At 38.9% G+C, this 18,822-nt stretch overlaps 1 protein-coding gene across 1 annotated transcript in view; it reads left to right on the top strand.

Moving 5' to 3' along the window:
• The window catches only part of mgat4c (mgat4 family member C), a 124,164-nt gene that overhangs the window by 16,515 nt on the left and 88,827 nt on the right, over window positions 1-18,822 (top strand). The window contains exon 2 of the mRNA XM_053427809.1: window positions 1,845-1,936. The gene's annotated coding sequence lies outside the window, so the exon portion shown is untranslated. The remainder of the gene's footprint in view (window positions 1-1,844; window positions 1,937-18,822) is intronic.

Genomic DNA, 18,822 nt, shown 5'->3' on the forward strand with positions numbered 1-18,822 from the left:
ATATATGTGTGAAAATAGCTGAAATGTTCCCAAAGTGTTTTGTCTGCTGTTCATGGCTTTTCATACATTTAGGTTGCATGTTCTTCTCAGTTACTGTGCTTAGGTTGCTGTGATGCTTATATCATGCGACAATGGGTTACTAAAACAAGTCTCCAGGGTCAGCTTTCCGTTCTATGTTTGGTTTATTACTGCAGCACAGTCTTATTGTTACATTAGTTTGGACGTGGCTCAGGAATTCAATGGAAAACTGTTTTGGTTTGGCCCATTTAAACAATTCCAAAAGCAATTTAGTGGAATTATTATATTGTAATATACAGCATAAAGCTGCAGTGATTTTATCACCATAATATGAATGAGGATCAAATGTGGAACATATGAACTATTAAATCTTTTTTTTTTTAACATGTGCTCTTTGAAAAAGCCCATTTGGCTCTTTCTAGTCCAGGTCTTGAGACCTGATGTTGGATTTGTACGAAATAAGGAAAAATAAAAAACTTGTGAAGGTTATTTCACACACAGTTTTACTGCTGCGTGGAAATTTAACGCTGTCAAAATGAAATAAACATTTGAGTTTATAAAAATGATCTAAATCTGTCCTGTTCAAAATCAGGAAGAAGTTTCTTTCTGGACAGGACAGCTGATGTCATTTTAATGTATTTTCAGACACACATAATGATCACCAGCACAGCTTGGATAATATATAATTAAAGCCTCTCTTTAATTGATTCCTCTGGATTGTAGACGACTTCCTGAATTGTGCAGAGCGCTGCTCTGTACCTTCGTTTGTCTCTGGAGAGGCCGCTGTGCTTTGAAGCGACATGTTTCATTGTGCTTTGAATTCAGCATCAGGCACGCATCTGTTCTATGGGTTTAACTCGTCGACATCACCGAGCATGATAATTTCTCCCCAGACAGCCTTGAACGAGCCATAATGTCAGATGCAGCGAATTGATGGGTTTTATGCTTAGTGGGAAATAAATCAATGTGCCACGCAGAGTAAGATTTTGAAATTACAGCACAGAGCGGGGCTGCCAGAAGTCACTTATCTTAGAGGATTTCAGATATTTTTGGACACATTACAGCCATGCATTCCTAAAAAGGACATTACTGTACATTCTTGATGAGAGTGTGATGAATTGAAGTTACTTTAATCTCAATTTGTCCACAGCTGAAGGAATCAGATTGACAGGTAAGATATTATGCACAGTTCTGAGTTTTAATAACCCATATATGAATATGATGATAAGAAAAATGGCTATCAAAGCCTCATTCCAGCCCAGCGTTCGACAATCAAGCTCAGACACGGTGCCATATTTGATTGTTTTTAACGTCAAACAAATAAACACAAAGGGAAAAAGCCTGAACGAGAGGATTGTAACCTTTAGGATCCTGCACAGGTTAAACTACTAGTTGATAATGCAATTAAACGGATAGTAACAGTCGCACATTTCAATACCATCATGTTTTTAAAAAGATTGTTCATTCAAATATAACAAAGAAACTTTGGTCCACTGTTTCCTGCATCAGACATGCTTAGCTCACAGTAGGCTAACGTGAATGGCTCATTTTGTTTGTTTTTATTTATAATACTTGATTGGAAGGACACAGTAACAATTTGTAATTTTATCACAATATGATTTCACTAAATGGTAATAAACAGAACTACGTTATTGCGAAACGTTTGTATTTCACCATGCTAAGCACCAAATGTGGCTGCAAAGACTCACATAGTGATCAAACATAATATCCTGTTTATCAGAAACACATTGAGATTTTTATTTAATCCTTAAAAAACCTGTGTTTTGGTACATTTTTGTCATGTTGTCCTCTTTTTGTGTTTGTAGCTGACCCACTGCAGCGACATGGTGGCCATATGAAGACTCCCTTCATATCCTACTCATCTAATGGAATAGAGCCAGATACTCTTAATGTCAAGGTGAGACTGAGATACTGCAAGATACACACATACACGCACGCACGCACGCACACACACACACACACACACACACACACACACACACACACACACACACACACACACACACACACACACACACACACACACACACACACACACACACACACACAATGCTATTCGGTATATAACTCTACCAACCCTAGCCTATTAACTTATCCTTGCATTAAAGAGGAGATACAACACGTTTATAATCCAGCTGTTAGGCTCACAAGTTAACACATTCCTACCTTCCACCGATTATGCTAAGCTAAGCTAGCCAGCTGCTGGCTGTTGACTCATATTTACTTTACAAATATGAAAACGGTGGCCAATCGATTTTCCTATCCAGCTCAGTACGAGATCCTGTGAAGGAATTTCCTGAAATGTCAAACTGTCCCTTAAAGTGTTTCCTCTTTACTAGTTCTCAGCCACATGTTGAGCTGCAGCAGATCATCAATCTTCAGGCTGCTGCCTCTGTCCCTACAGTTCTGTAGACTATCCCACTTACTTACTCCTCTTTAAAAGGTGCTTGTCACACAAGGACGTTTGTAGTTCCTTTTGAAAGGAAATAACACATCAGCTTCACATACTGACGAGTAAAATGTGCCTACTGTCTTCTATGACACAAGCCATAAGCCAAAATATTATAATGTGTTTTTTAGGCAAAAATAAAATCTCTCTGCTTTGTTATAGGAACATTTAAATGTATATTTCTGCTTAATTCTTAATTCTGTTTTAAACCCCAAAAGTCAAAGCTGAAAGAAATTAAAAAGTTCTTTCAACACAATCACACCCACACACTAGAGTGATTCTTTTTATCAGAAGGAAATACAGTAGATCATTGCATCCAGGGTCATCAGTTTGCCATTGAAAACATGATGTGAAAATCTGCAATCAACGTGCTGCCTGATAGTACTGTTTGTGTTGTGTCTGTTAATAGAACTGAGGAAATATTACTTTTATTTCAAAATTAAAAAAGGGAACTCCCAAAAAGATTGACTAGGCAAATTGTCTGAAATTCTGAAAGTACCAGAATCTGCCACAGAGCTGCTGCGTGGAGGATGTTTCGCCTTTTTTTAATGTCATATTCTGATATCAAAAGGCATTGTAATTCACAGTCTTCAGTTCAATTTTTGGAGAATTATTCTAAGTAAGTGATGCTGAAGGCTAATGTTACTGGCCAAGAGGCTGTCCAGTGTGCCAGCGTCTAACAGTAATGAGCAGAAAATATGGGCTTTCTTAATGTGGCCTAAATTTGCATTTAGCTTACTGCAGAACTGAAGGCAAATTACACCTCCTCTTTGTCTGCCAAACTCCAGTCTGCTGCTTTAATAAATACTTCCTCTGCTCTTGAGTGATGATATTTCCTGAGTGTTAAAACAGCAGTTAACACTTGCTATTCAGAAGTAATTATTTTTTAACAAAAAGCTTTTTGTTCTCTATTGATAAGCAGCTTTTAACCTCTTTTGTGTTGGAGACTCAGAGCGTTGAATAACATGGTGGCGGCACCTGGTTGACTACAGCTCTCTGACATTGTAAGGCGACAAGTGGAACAAGCACTGTGCATCACCTTGTTGCAGTGGCACTGTCACATTATTATCACAATCATCTACATCAACATGGGATTACATGTTCTAATGTAATAATGATGAAAGAATTAAACAACCAAAAACATCTACTTAAAACATACATTTGAAAGGCACAAAAATATTAACCTTAAATGAGCAACTTCCATAGTCTCTCAACTCACACATTCTTATATGCAGGTGTGTAAAAGAAGGATGTGATCAAACTGTGGAAATGTAGCAGATTATCCTGCAGAAAATAAGGACGTAGTTATGTGATTAATTAAAAAAAGAAATGTAAGGATTTTTCTAAAATTTTTTATTTGTTTTACGTAAAAATGTTTACTTTCGTAATTTAAGTTCTCTATATTTGGCTCAATTTGTGCTTTATTTTTATTCATAGTTGTTTATAGCAAAGTTTAAGATTAAACGGTAACATTTCAAGCCTCACTTAATGTTTTTGTCATAGTTTTTTTTAAAAGAGATTACAGAAATCATGGCAAATTTTTGGGATATATATATTTATATTGGCTTAATGCCTTAATGTTATCAAAATTAGCTCCTAAAAATCCATATTGGTCAGGTGCTCTGACATTTTGGTCAAAGATACAATATTACCATGGAAACACTGTATTTTATAATTTGAAAGGCAATGCATAATATTACCAAAATCTATTTCTTAAATTTTTCCCTTTATTGATCAAAAACTTAATTATTTTCTGTAATTGCCTGTACATCCAACTGTATCCTATTATAACAAAATATTTCTTGTTCATCCGCAGCAATAATGTTCACTATGGCCCATCATAGCATTTTGGAAGTCCTGTTTATATCTCAATATGTTCCATTGTATCATCGGACCTATCCCGTTTTATTTTCCGGGTTTTAAAATGAGATAGTACTCAGACCTTGTGTCACGTTGACCCGCAGCCCAAACAAGTCAGTATAAAAGCTGTACAGTTTTCCTTGGATGTGTATGAACCCTGCTGGTTGCTGCAGCCTCCGTTACCACTGATACGTTTCCTTTCTCTCGGCTTCCAGTTGACTTTCCACCCTGCGTGGGATAGGGAGAGCAGGAAGGTACAGGGCAACAGAATGAATGGGCGGCAGAGGCAGTAGCGAGGTGGACCAGAGAGATTAGCTGGGAAATTGACACTGACAAATCTCATACATTAAGGCTTCCTGGGAGGCGGCTATCGGTAGAGAAGGTGGCAGGTACCATATCCCGTAAATGGGACTGGGTTTCCTTAACACTCAGCTTGCAGCATGTTGGAAAGCCGAGCCACCCTGTTGTCCACAGCCCAAAAAAGATAAGAAAGCCAGGTGCGCACAGAGACATTTCATTAGACTAATGTGTTTACAGCCAGAATAATGAATAGAGTGAGGAAGATGAGAGTAATTAATTTGAGCTTTTTCTAGCTAAGTAACAAAGCAAATGTGGGCAAAACTGTTTCATTTCCCTTTGGAGCTGGAGCTTTTCCCCGTCTTTCGCTCCTGTTTTAATGAGATAAAGCCAGGCGTCTTTGATAAGGAGTCCTAGATACTATTGTTAGTAGGCTAGTAGCCTTTTGATCTGTTCTGAGGGTGTTTGCTCACATTTTCCTCATGAAAACGAAGCACACAGCCTGAATGTAGCATTCAACAATTCGTATTTTCCTTTACACCAATTACCAAGTTGATCTTAATTAGGCATCATTAGGAGTGAAATGAGCCTTTTCTCATTCTGTAAACCTTTTGACAACTGCAGACATGCTGTGCATTGCTTTGTGTCCTGTGAGTAAAGAGTCTAATTACCAAACATAAACAACTCTCTGGCCTTTGCAGCTGCACTACTTGATGTTTGCCGAGTGTTATTCCCAGCGACTTAACCCTGCTCAAGAGGTTCATGGTGTGTTCCTTCCATCTTTATTTATTGTGGACAGTGAAGTTGTTTTCCTGAAAAAGGATCGGTGCCCTTCCTGTTGCCTAGCAACAAAGTGAGTCCATGGGACACGGCACCTTGCAGAGTCTTTTTCCGACTACCTTGAAACTTGTCCTCTTTGGACGTGTGGAGAAAGGTTATTTGAGTAGCCATCATTATTCATGAATGAATGACAGGCCATTTTCACGAATGAGAAATTAAGATGTGAGTGAGTTGATGTTTGACCGATTTTACTTCGAGAACAAAACAGACTTTAAAGCATTATTTGTTTAGTTTTTTTTTTTTTGCTGGCATCGTGTCACAGTCACCGATGTGTGTGTGTGTGTGAATGTGTACTAACACTTATTTTTAGAAATAACACTATTAGTGCAGAATTACAGAAATGTAGAGGTGTTGTTTTATAGAAACCGTAAAAACTGTCCAAAAATATAATACAGCTGCTTCCTGGCAAGGGCTGCTTTATGCAGATAATTTTTCACTCCGAGTGGTGAATTCATCAGACTTTATATTTTGGTGGAACATAGAGGAGACGAGCTGTTAAATATTCATAGCTGCATTGTGTTCTTAAAATAAGGCTCATTAGCACTCCCAACCTCTTTTCAAGTTCCGCCTTTCTCTTGTCACTCTCAAAAGAGCCCCACAAACATGTTATTCATCTCGCATCTCTGTGCTCAAAGTGGGTTGGACTATTACATCGAACAAGTCTTTATTTTGAAGCCAGGCCAGCTCTGATACTGTTAGATTCTAACTCCTGTTTAAGTACCATACGAGTATTGATTGGATCAATTGAAGTCTTGCGAGAAATTCTGGTGCTGTAATAACAGAATTGATTTCTTTAAATAGCGGAAACATGCGCTTTAAACAGGATTACACACACACACAAACACACAAGAAAATTGCAATGTGCAGCACGGAACCTCCATAGTTAGAACTGTCTTTTGTCTTTCTTTGTGGAGCATTATCTCCCTGTGTACATGCCTGTGTTTTCTGTCTGTCGGTGTGCGAGTGTTCTGGGTGTAACCTGTCACAGAGTATTCTAAGATCGATTCCATTCCTCTGGATCCCTGCACAAGTGTGGAAAATTGATAGAAATGTTGAAGGTTGATTTATTTGACTCATATTTGGGGTAGTTTGATTATGCAGTAGTCTTCATGCTCTCCTCTGAAATTGACTGGTTGATACTTATAAGCTACTCGGCCACTTTAATGCGTCTGATGTAGGGCTTCTGGTCATTACCTCCACCAAAGAGGTTATGTTTTCACCTCTGTCTGTCTGTTGCTTGTTTGTTGGTCTGTAAGCAAGATTAGGCTAAAACCACTGGTGGATTACTATGAAACTTGATGGAAGTATGTGGTATAGTTCACGGAAGAACCCATACAATTTTGGCATTGATTTAAATCAGTGGGCAGATCCAGGATTATTATTTAATTTTATTTAACATTGTGTGACATTTTCAACGTTTTCCCAGAAAACAATTAAGGGCTCTTGATGAAAAAAGCAGGTCTGTTTATATTACTGATATCTATGAGTGTTTGATATTTGGTGCAGCTTGAGTTCAAGGGGAACTGAAGGATACTGGACACCAGGTGGGTCTGCAGGCTGTTAGCCAAGCTACAACTAACATTAGCTCCACTGGTCTTCAATCGACTTTTTTCAGCGAAGATTCAGGATTCATGTCAAGGATTTACAGTGTTCATCATTCAGGAGGTTTTTATGGGTCACTAAATTATTCTGACCAGAAGATACAGACCAGGTGATTGACACCAGAAGCTCAGAATAAAACAGTTTCATCTAAAAATCGGTGTAGTGAGCAGCGCTGTTTGCTCATTTTATTTCTCAAATAACATACGATCCAGATGGCCGATGACTTAAGTCTCTCAACGATTAAAGATTATAGTAGGGCTGAACGATTAATTGCATTTGCGATATGATAAAACGCGATTTTCTAATCGCAACGTGCGCGATTAAAACGTGCGAAAGAGAGTAGGACTCTGGGATGCTGTCCTCACCCGCAGCAAAAATGCCGCAGGACCACAAAACGCGAAGCAAGGCTGCATCACCTACAGGGTCCCAAAGTCTTCGGCCGACGTGTCGGACACACAGAGCGAGCTCATCTCACCGGTGGCCACGGTGCGGGCGGCGGACCTGAAAATCGCTCCCCGAAAAAGCAAGCCGAGCTCCGGGGCGGCGTGGCTCCAGAGCCCCCCGGTCACCTACATGTACATCTGCAAGACGGAGGTGTTCAGCATGGGGTTGTTCCTGCTGAGGCCCGGCGCCTCCATACCGCTGCACGACCACCCGGACATGAACAGGAATCTACGGAGCTACTGATCCGCAAGCTGCCCTGCCATCGCATCCAGCTGGCCCGCCGCATCCGCGGACACAGAGCTTAAACTGCTGCTGCTCCACTTACTATAACAACGCCGCATTCCTACACTTATAAAATGCAATTCAATGTGGAAGTAATCCAAGAATTCAGAATATGTTACTCAGATTAGTTAATGTAACGGAATACGTTACAGATTACAGTTTAGGCATGTATTCTATATTCTGTAACGGAATACGTTTTGAAAGTATCCTTCCCAACACTGGCAATGTTACTGACTTGGGAGCAGTAACACACCTATAATTAAAAAATGTTTTTCTCAAGATGGTAAATTTTGCACACAGGTTTTAAAAAGTGCATGCCTTGTGTTTATACTTACAATGACTTTGATTAAATTACTTAAATGCACACCGATTTGTTGTTCTTGTTTCTGTAATGAGAAGTTAAATAAAAATGTGGGAAAGAATATTGTACAGTAAATGTATCTAATATTGTGTTGGTCATATTTAAATCATTCATTACGGTTTTTTGGGGGGGGGGGGGGAGAAAGAGGATAAAATAAAAAAATCGCATATTAAATCGCAATCGCAATATTTTGGGAAAAAATCGCAATTAGATTATTTTCCCAAATCGTTCAGCCCTAGATTATAGTTATAATGTTGTAAGGTTATAAAATTGATTGTGATGGGATTTGAAACAAGACAATTTGTCGGTTGGAAATGTTTTAATGACTGGCCATTGGGCCGACAGCAGGCTATTATGGAGAACTCAGTTCATTATGTCCCTAACACCAATAGATTATTGAGAACAAGCAACAGCTTTGAGAGATGGAGGTAAGCACCATGGACAGTTCCTGCATTTATTATCATCCAAGTCTGTTTCATTGCAGAGGGACACACTTCAGAAAATGTCCTTATTTAAGTTATAAGTGAACTTTGTTGAGTGAATATACAATAGAAACTGGGCATATTTTACATTTGTATCTTTGATAACATTGTTTAGTGCTGTTTTGTAAATTGAGAGCTCTTTATTGAATATGTAATTTTTTTATAAAAAATATCTCTTTAATCGGTAAGTGGATGATTACTATTCATTACTGTGTAAATGCTTTACTTATCCATCTCTTGCCTTCTGTGCAAACTATAAACATCCAGTTTTGTTTCATAATGAGCAGCTTCAGCAATTGACTCACATACACACACACTCAAACACACACACCGTGCAAAAGGGAGGTTCACCTCACTTACAGGCTTGATCCACCCATAGGCAGCTTATTAACATACACTTTATCAGCGTTTTCATATTTCATGACCTAGTTCATCACATTTTAATGCCCTCCTGGTTCTACACGTTTGTGTTTTTAGTGCAGTCATGGCTGAATTGAAAGCTTTACCAATACGTCTCTCTACGGAATCGTATTATTACTTTTTCTTTAGGAAGCAGGTTATTAATGAGACAGTATCTATGGTTATCACAAGAGTCTTTGATGAATGGAGACATGTGCCAGGAAATCATTAGAGCAAAATTACTTTACAGAGCCAAAAAACTGCTGAAAGCAGATGATGGGCCAAACGCCAGTGGTTTCCCTCTCTGCAGATATGGCATTCAGGCTGCTCTGCTCCACTAAAGTACGTCTAGGGTAATGTGCTGCCCTCAGATTGCCCGAGTCCTGCTGAGCCTGTGAGATGCACGATTAGGCTGTGGCCAGGCCAGCATGCAGTGACCATGGCCAAGCATCGATAGATGAGTAGTAAGAAGAGACAGGGAGCAGATTGTAGGGGAAGAGTACAGGCAGAATACAAAGGTGTGTGTCCATAATGTGCAGGAAACAGTGTTAGTGTTTGATGGTTTTATGTGCCAAAACAGAATGCATTTGGAATTGATTTATTGGAGCCTAGCTCCTGAGAGTGCTGCAGTGTGAATATAAATATTTTTAAAGGGGAGATTCAGAATGTTGCAATCATTCTGAAAACCAAAAATGGCAGCAGTGATGCACGGAGCATTACTGAGTCGACCACTGGCAATTTCAATTCAGGCTCAAGTAACAGTGTGAGGATTTGGACTGTATTTCTATAGAAACATAGGAAGAATTTGTACTGAACCTGAACTGAGCTAAGTTTGCAGGCAACTGCTCTTGCATTGTGCTGCTTAAATTCAGATTGCCCCCTAAGGTATTTTGTTTTGTTAAAACCTTTTGCAAACTTAAACAAAGAAAGTCCCCATTTGGGATTGAAATCTAAAAAACAACAGTTGATGGTAGAGCTGTGGGCTATGCCCTCTGCTGACATCACATTTTGTAGTCTTGGTTATTTTGTGATCAGGCCTCGGGAGAGTTGCTTGAGTATTGGTTGAAACGAGTCCAAAGAAAGAACACGTGAGTCAGAAAATGAGCAGATATCCAGTTGTATCTGCTCAGGCTGGATAAACAGAAAAATTCTGTTTCCAGTTTTTCAGGGAGGCAGAAATGTGTTCAATTGACTGCAAAGTGGGTTGTACAGCCTGAAAAGACAGTGTCATGATAAGCTGATCATGATCATATTGACTGCTTTATATTACACCATGAATGCTGTTTGCAGGTCAGCTCATCAAACTGAACTTGTATCAATAATAAACATTTTCCATAATTTTTTGTCAAATTTTTTTTTAAACTACAAACATGAGAACTACTGCCAATACTGCAACATCTCAGGTCTGAGGCCAACAGAGTGTTTTAGCTGAGAAATAAAACAACCTGCAGCCAATTTGTAGTTCGCAAGGTCATCATCAGAACTGAATATAGGTATAGAGGTTATTTCAATCCACTAATTGCGGATTGGACACAGTACATTTTTTGTTCTACACTTATAATAGTTTTTCTCCACCTTTATTACTCATATTATTATTTTATTTCAATATTTCAGTCCTGTTTTTTTCTTTTTTCTTTTCAATAAAATTCTATTTTTGTTGTTTATTTCTGTGAGTATGTGATGATAAAATTTTCCTGTGTATGAGCTGAAAAGATAGTGTCTTTTCCCAGGAAGTGTCATTTTTTTTAGGACAGGAAACTTTACCAGGGGCCCAGACTACCATACAGTCTGTATATCTTCCATTTAAAAAAAAGTTGGTTTACAAAAGTGTATGTGGAGTCTGATTTTCTGTGCAACGTGGTTTTCCTTTCCTAACTCCTCATGGCTTCTGCTTAACACCTTTCCTTGACCTCACTACGTTTTTGATAAGGTCAAGGAAAGGTTGTTAGGGAATGAAATTATTTAGACTTTCCGGATGCATCCTGTGTGTGTACCATTTCACTCTCAGCTTCTTCTTTATATTTAGTGTTAATACGTAGCTGACAAAACATCTTGACTTGCATTCATTGGGTCCCTCAGTCTCATTATGGCTCAGTTTGTGACTCTGAGTGTCAAAACTCCTCTGGTTTTTAGTGTTGTGCAATAGTAGTAGTAGAATTGACGTTGGCTAATTATTAATAATCATGAGAAATGATTATTAAAATAGAAATTATTTGTTAAAAATAATTAAAAATTATAAAGCTAGTAATTAAGAATAGTAAAATAATTTATTAGAAATGATACAGTTATCAATTAATAATGGTTAAATAATTAATGAAAACAATAAAATTATCAATTAAGAATGAAACAATCTGTAATTAATGCTTATCGTTGCGGGGCACCACCCTGGTTACAGGGACCAACTAGTCAAACTATAGTTATCAGTCTCAAGTGATAAAAGTTAAATTAATAATCTCAATATTTAATATTAATGATTATATAATAAACAATGAAGGGTTTTAAGTTTGAGCACAGGCTATAGTAATCCAGCTGTATTCACATACATATGTACAAATAATCACAGAAATACAAATACTTTAATTACAAAAGTATTTATTCAAAAGGGGAAATAAAGTTAATGTTATTTCAATGATTCTTCATTTAACAAACTCCAATATTTCAAAAGAAGGCAACAGCAGCAGCAGCACTTATCACAATGGTCACACATGTAATACTGAGTATCTACTGGTGTGTGTGCGTGGTCGTGTGTGTCTGCCTGTCTGTGTCTCTATGTGTGTGTGTGTGTGTGTGGGTGTGTGTGTCTAAAGAGAAAAGGGAGTGGCTATGGCGTAATGACGAGATCACGTAGTGACGTAGTCTGGCCAGGATCAAGATGTTACGTTCACGTACTTTCAAGATGGAGGTTTATGACCCCGGTGACGACATGAGGTCGAAGACAAGATGGCGGTCGGTCGCATGTTACCCAAAGGAACTTTAGACAAAGGGATTTCTTATCTCTTGGTTCTGGCGCCGAATGGCGTCGAGATGTATTAAGGCTCTTTAAATCTAGAATTTCCTATGCCACATGAAATATGTAAGTGTAGGTCGGGACGTGTGTAAGGAACAGGTTTAGGAGAAAAGATAGAGTGAGAAAGAGAGAGAGACATCAAAAAAACATCGTCTGAGACCAGCTACAGTGACTTCACCACTCAGTACACAAATTAGAGTTGTGCACCGATCTTTTAACAGGTTAAGTCTCTGCAAACTTAGTCGGACGATAACAGTGCTGCCGGAGGCTCTCTGTCACGGCGCGAGGCACTTTAAAACATTCGACAATGTAAACAAGGAACCGGAAGTGACGCATCGTTCCCTCGTGTTACACGGCTTAAAACCAGATCAGCGATCTACAAACAAACACACTCAAATAAACATGACACGCTAAGTATTTAAACTAGTCTCTGCCCAGACAATAAAGCCTCTTACTGTGACCTTCGCGGTGTTGCTTGCGCGTGGCGCGGATTTTCCAGAAGTCCAGTGAATCTCGTGTTGTGTTCCTCGGGGTACATACGGTCAGCGAATCCCCGGAATTAGGTGAAGACGTCATGGCTTGAGCTGGATAGCGCTGGTTCATCTGTTACAGCGGCTTCGTGCTGGGACCGGATATGGAGCGAATTCGTCTCTTACTCTTAGAACGGAATTCGGCCTCGTCTCTTCTGTGACAGAATGATGCTTTGTCCTGCAGGGATTAACAGCTGTGTCGCAGCTGTGGGGATCGTGAAAAGGAAAAGTCTGTGATGCTCGGCCGGCGAGCGAGTTCCTGTGCGCGGCCTCTTCAAGTTAAAATAACAAAAAGTCCTATCAAACTAAAACGTCGACTGAATAAAGAAATAAAAGAAAATGGAAATAAAACAAACGTCTGTAATTATTGCCTCCTTTAGCAACTAAAATCATCTAGCTAGCCCGGGAACGGTCTATTGACGTCTTCAGAGAGCAGGAAATGGCAGCGATTTTTGGGGTGCATGGGCTTTTAAATTACCTGAGAGGTCCTCCTCCTTGAGGAGTTGGTCATAGGACATCGGCCAATTGATTTGTCAGGAATGGATCTGAGTGGGCGGGGCTTGGAACTCAGCTCGGTTCCAAGGCATTCCCAGAACATTTTTCCACCACCAGGGGGAGATTCTTGAGCCTGCAGGAGGATGTTTTCCCGCCAAAAGTTTAACAACCCTTTGTCCCTCTCGGCTCCAGTGTCTGGTGGCCCCCCCCTTTTGGGCTCTTCAGACCCAGCAGGGGTTCCGTGCTCCTGCGGGGGCCTTGAAACCTGCTGGGGTTTCTCGAAACTGCCAGGAAAAAGTACTCACAGGTGGATAAGAATGTTCCACAAGGCCTTGATTTACACAGGCCTTTGTTTAGATTTTCTTTGTTAACCTTTGACCTGTGTCTTGTGGCCAGCCGCTGGGCTCTGGCCCAACATTAGCGTGATATAAAATTGGTACAAATGTTTCGATATCAGTTTTCTTTCTAACCTTTTCAGCTCTGCCCTTCCTCTTTTTGTTTGAGCATATGTTCGTTTTGCTTGGTCAATCCCGCTAAGAATTGCTTGTAAATATGAACTTTTCACAACTTCTACTGCAAGTGAAGCAACTGCATCACAATTGAGTTTTGCTTTCACATAGTATCAGCCCAGAATGAGAAGCAGGATGTAGAGGTGTGGGCTGGTGCCTAGTCACATTGGGCTGACATCATCTGTGTGCTGAACAAGCAAAAAGAAGAAGGCAGTTTTAGAGTTGCACAGAGCAACCGGCCTACTGGTGTTCCTTCCGGTTCAAGTCCAACTATTGTACCATATTCATATATGATATCAGTATGGTTATTTTTCTGCACAATATCTCATTAGCTTTGACGATAGTAAGTTCCCGCATAGTCATCAGCCTTTTATCACAGCATCTTCCTTTAATTGTCTGCCATATTTCTCACCGTTGTTCTGCCTCTTGTGGTATGTTTGTGTTGTCATCACAACATCCCTCTGTAGGCTTTACCCATAAATATCATTTGAGGCTGTATACACAATGAGGCAGACGGGACACACACACACACAAAAGAGTTCCCAAAGGAACTGGGGACAATAGCAGTTAAATGATCTGGCCTCCTCTAGGACAAGGCACCATTCAATCACTAAAGACAGTCCAGCCCCGAGGACTGCAGACAAACACAATGCGTTATTGAGAGGAATAAAGTGAAATACATTGAGGCTTCACAAATTAAGTTTACACAGCTCCCGTGTCACCCCCCCTCTCCTATCACCACCCATAATTATCAATGTTGACTTCTGCTTGACTACTGCCTTAAATTGTCTTTGCAGCCTTGGATCCACTGAAATGTTCACAAGAAAATTATGAACTCAATGAAAAGTTTGACAATCATATGAGGATTGATGTTGTTTGTTTTATCAGAGGCTGTTCATTTGCTATGGGCACAGGCAGGGTCCTTGGAGAGAGCCATCAGCGATGGCTGCGGTGCACACATCCTGTGACTTACAGGTCCCAGAAGCACCCGTGGATTGTAGAATTTCTGAAAAAGAAATAAAAAGGCAATATAATGAAAAGTCATTAAACCTTGGAATGGAAGCGCTGAAACAGATGTTGTTTTGCCTCCATTTTGTGCAGTGCACCATTTAAATGTCATATTTTGCTTTTACAGAAACCAAAACATGCAGATTCCAGTTGCCAAAAGCAGTATTGGTGTCCTTTATGACTCTGGAGTAAAAAAGTAAAGTTCTTTAACTTGCCTACACTTATTTGATGAACAGGATTTCGGCTCTGTCACGTCTTTCTGTGCCTCTGACCACCATCCTCTAACCGCCTCCAAATGCCTCATTCCCCTCTGGTGGTCCACAGTGCAGTGGCTGGAGCTACACTTCTCCTCATCCACACATCCTCCTGTGGGGTGATTGAAACTAGAGTAAGCCCTTGTCAGGGCCTCGGCCACCATGTAATTGAATTCTACCTTGTTTCACAGAGTGCAACAAAGCATAGCACTGGATAGAAGGGTAAATATACTCAGCACTTCGAGACAAACCCGGGCCGCGACCGCTCAACAACAAACAGGCACAGCTTTGCTTGGTATGGTCTACAGACACAGTGGTGCCATCAAAGTGAAAATACTAGAGCTGCTGCTTGTGATGAAGCAGCGAGGACGCTTCCAGATGTCACATGTATGCAACTGTTTGTATTGTTTTAACAAAAAACATCCTCATTTGCAATTGAGTTTGGTTTAGCTTGACCTTTCACACTTGGACATAAGAAACAGACACACTATTACCTCACTGATTCTTGGGAAGTGGCACAAAACAGGATCCATTACAGAAAATATAAAGCTTTAAACTCAGACAATTTAAACTACATGTATTTATCTACCATGCACTAAGCTACTTAGCTATGCTTTGATACAGCCTCTCAACTTTCCTCTTTTTTAACTAAATGCGCTTTTTGCATTTTGCAGTTGCTTTTTTACTTTGAGCCAACACTATCAGACACCAAAGACACAGATACATTTTCACTCACATAATGCCAGACCTATAATAACTATAAAGAAAAAATTCACCTACGCTCACAGAGCCCTGAAGAAAATGACATACAATATGTATTTTTTATTATCATTATAATTTTTTATTTGACTTGAAATAAATTTAACATTACCTTAAACAGCTATCAAAATTTTAAAAACTAACTCATGTTAGGAGAGAGAGTACATTTTCATATATCACAAACTAATCCTCAAAAGATATGAAATATCATACTGAAATATTCTCAAAATATTCATTTTACGGATGTGACATGGACCTGACGGAGTTGATCCATATCTGACAGTGGTGACAAAACATTAATTTGTAAACATTTTAGCTCTCAAATACATGGGATGACTCAATTACAGCATTAAAACAAACAAAACAAAAAATAAATATGTTGTTTATTAACATTTTTACATAGAAGTGTGTGTTTCATTTTGAATTTGGATTCCTATGGCTATGACTTGTTTTATGTCATTAAAAAATTGCCTCATTTTGTTGAGCAGCCGGTTTTGGCTATGGTTTCTAGTTCTAGTTTTCATTTCTCTTTCAGCCAAATCCTTGACTTGCTTAATTTTCCTTCACCAACTCTCTGTCTCCATCTTTGTCTCTCCTGTCTTAGAAATCCTTCTTTTAATTCTGCCTGTGTACTGATTTTCTCCGTCTGCTTCTTTGATATTCTCTGTTCCTCCTTCTACATTCCTCCAGTGACAGTTGTTGCCTAGCCATGCTGTACTAAAACACCCAAGAAGAACACTCAATATTATTGATCATATGTTCCTGTACTAGAGAGGGAGTGCGTCTATGTACACACACACAAATATATATACCCATTATTAGACAAACAAATAATATATTTCTACATTTGACTCAATTAGTTCCCATTGAACGTGAACTCCGTAATTTGCCCTTAGACCGAATTTTCTGATGGAGTTTACATAGACAGGGATTTTATTAACAAAACAAATGGGGTTCATGTAGCAGCCATTTTCTTTTCAGCTTGATGCTACATTCTAACAGAACCTACTTCAGGAAAATCAAATGATCTTAACATTCTCAACAATTAACATTAATATTTAAAAAACTCTATAACACTTATTTGATCCTGTCTTTCATGGATAAACTCTGCACAGTTGGACTGTGGAAATGGGTCCTTAAGAGTGACTGCTTCCCCTAATATTGCCTGATTTTATTACGTTTTAATAAATGTCTGACAGTATTGACAAAAAGAGCAGACACAACTTTGAAACCTCATGAAACATGCACGTGTCATTGAAAAACAACCTTGCTCTGATATGAGATATTATTAAGTGTTTCTTTTTATGAAACAAGCTCTTTTTAATCAATAATATTTTTTAATTCATTTTATTGCACATAAATGATTGAACCCTTTATTTTAAGACAGTGTCAAATATATGATACAAAATAATTATTAAATTAAATTGAAGGAGATAATTGTGTTGAATACACTATATTATTAATCCCTCATTTCATCTACATTTGAAAATACTTTTTACTGCACGATGTGTTTTGTCCCGTGTCTCAAGAATCACTGACCACCATATCAGTAAAAACACAAAGTTAACAACATTTTTATTAATAAAAACCCACAAAGTGGATGTGAAGCCATATACTTCATCATCCATAATTTAAACATCTTTAAAAACTGTGGTGCAATGTAAAAAACTTGACTATTCCACAGATAAACATTGCAAAATGCTGGACTCAATGTGCAGAGCAGGATTACAGAAACACAAGTGTTGAATGACATCAGGGAAATTGCTGTGAAGAAATGTAAAAGGTTAAGGCTGACTGATAGCAAAGGGAAACTTTCAAACCAAGTTGGGTGAAAACAGTCGGCGTATAGAGGCCAGGGTACAGACCAGAGGCATCCAGAGCTTGTTCTTTTTGTTGCTGTTGTTGAGTGTGACAGGTTCCAGGCTTTGAGCTGATCCTGGCCGATGGAAAAGACAATGGTTAGGAGGCAAGTGGGCAAGAACAAAAACAAGAGTTTCAGAAAACAGTAGTTGTAAACCAGGCTTGTCCAAAGAATGATTACAAAGGGGTCAAGAACATTCTGGCTGAGAAGTGGTGACCTGACCTGTCGTTGAATAGTGGAGTGGAGTTAAAATATCTCTGTCCAGACAAAAACACAAAAATGACAAAACGGTACAAACGCTGTACCAAGCAATGTGGATGACGATAAGTGGCTACTCCTCCTGTCAATCGATATGGCCGCCATTGTTGTCCTTCTTTGTAGTGCCTGCTCATTGGACAAAGCACAAACGGTAAAAGTTTATTTAGTAAAATGCCTGCATTACCAGCAACACACACTATCAGGAATAATCCTATAAAGATTTGGTCCTCAGCAAACAAATGTTATTAACAATGAGTTTCCCAAACCCTACAAAAGATGGAAGTCAAAAGTCAATGGGCATATTTATTGCTCATTATTTTATCACAGCATGAGATTGTTGATATTGTGTAGCTGTCGAGTGTTATGTTCTTATAATGCGCAGGATAATGCCTCTGATACGGGTGTTTCATTTTCTCCCATATTTGTCTTTTACCTGAGCCAAGGAGGTTGTTTTTTTCTGTATTTGTTTGTTTGTTGTTTAGCAGGATTACGCAAAAAGTAATCAACCATCTACTATGAACTTTTGTGACATGAAATATAAAATTATAAAATTTTGGTGCAGATCAAGATCAGTTGGCAGATCACTTTCATAAACATTGTGAATTAGATTTTTCAGAGAATCATTTAAGGATCGGGCGAAGATATGCACTCTACTGAGTGCCCGACAAGTCTCTCTATTAGTGCTGAGATAGTAACTTGTTAACAATCCACAGTGGTGAACAATGTCTTTTCACTGCAAGAAACAAACTATGAGAGATTGTCGAAAAATTAGAGACATGTAACAATCTTAACCCAGTAAATAATATCAGTCCCCAACGGTCAAATTATGTTATTGGTGGTTTGTTATAATAACTTGGAAAAAGAGTATGTGTAGTCGATATTATACAGCTAAAAAATGTTTGTCAGAAAAAAACAAAACAAAAGAATGATTCTTGTTTAAAACATACGATAACAGATGTGAGAAACATGTCAGAATGTTTAATGGCATAAGAAACCAAAAGGTTTTTGCTGTGTAATTGTTCAGTCTTTGCATTCTGGTGTCTCTGTGGGACTGATTGTTGAGAACTGTGTGTGTGTGTGTGTGTG

This window comes from Pleuronectes platessa, chromosome 7, assembly GCF_947347685.1.
Source record: "Pleuronectes platessa chromosome 7, fPlePla1.1, whole genome shotgun sequence".
NCBI lineage: Eukaryota > Metazoa > Chordata > Actinopteri > Pleuronectiformes > Pleuronectidae > Pleuronectes > Pleuronectes platessa.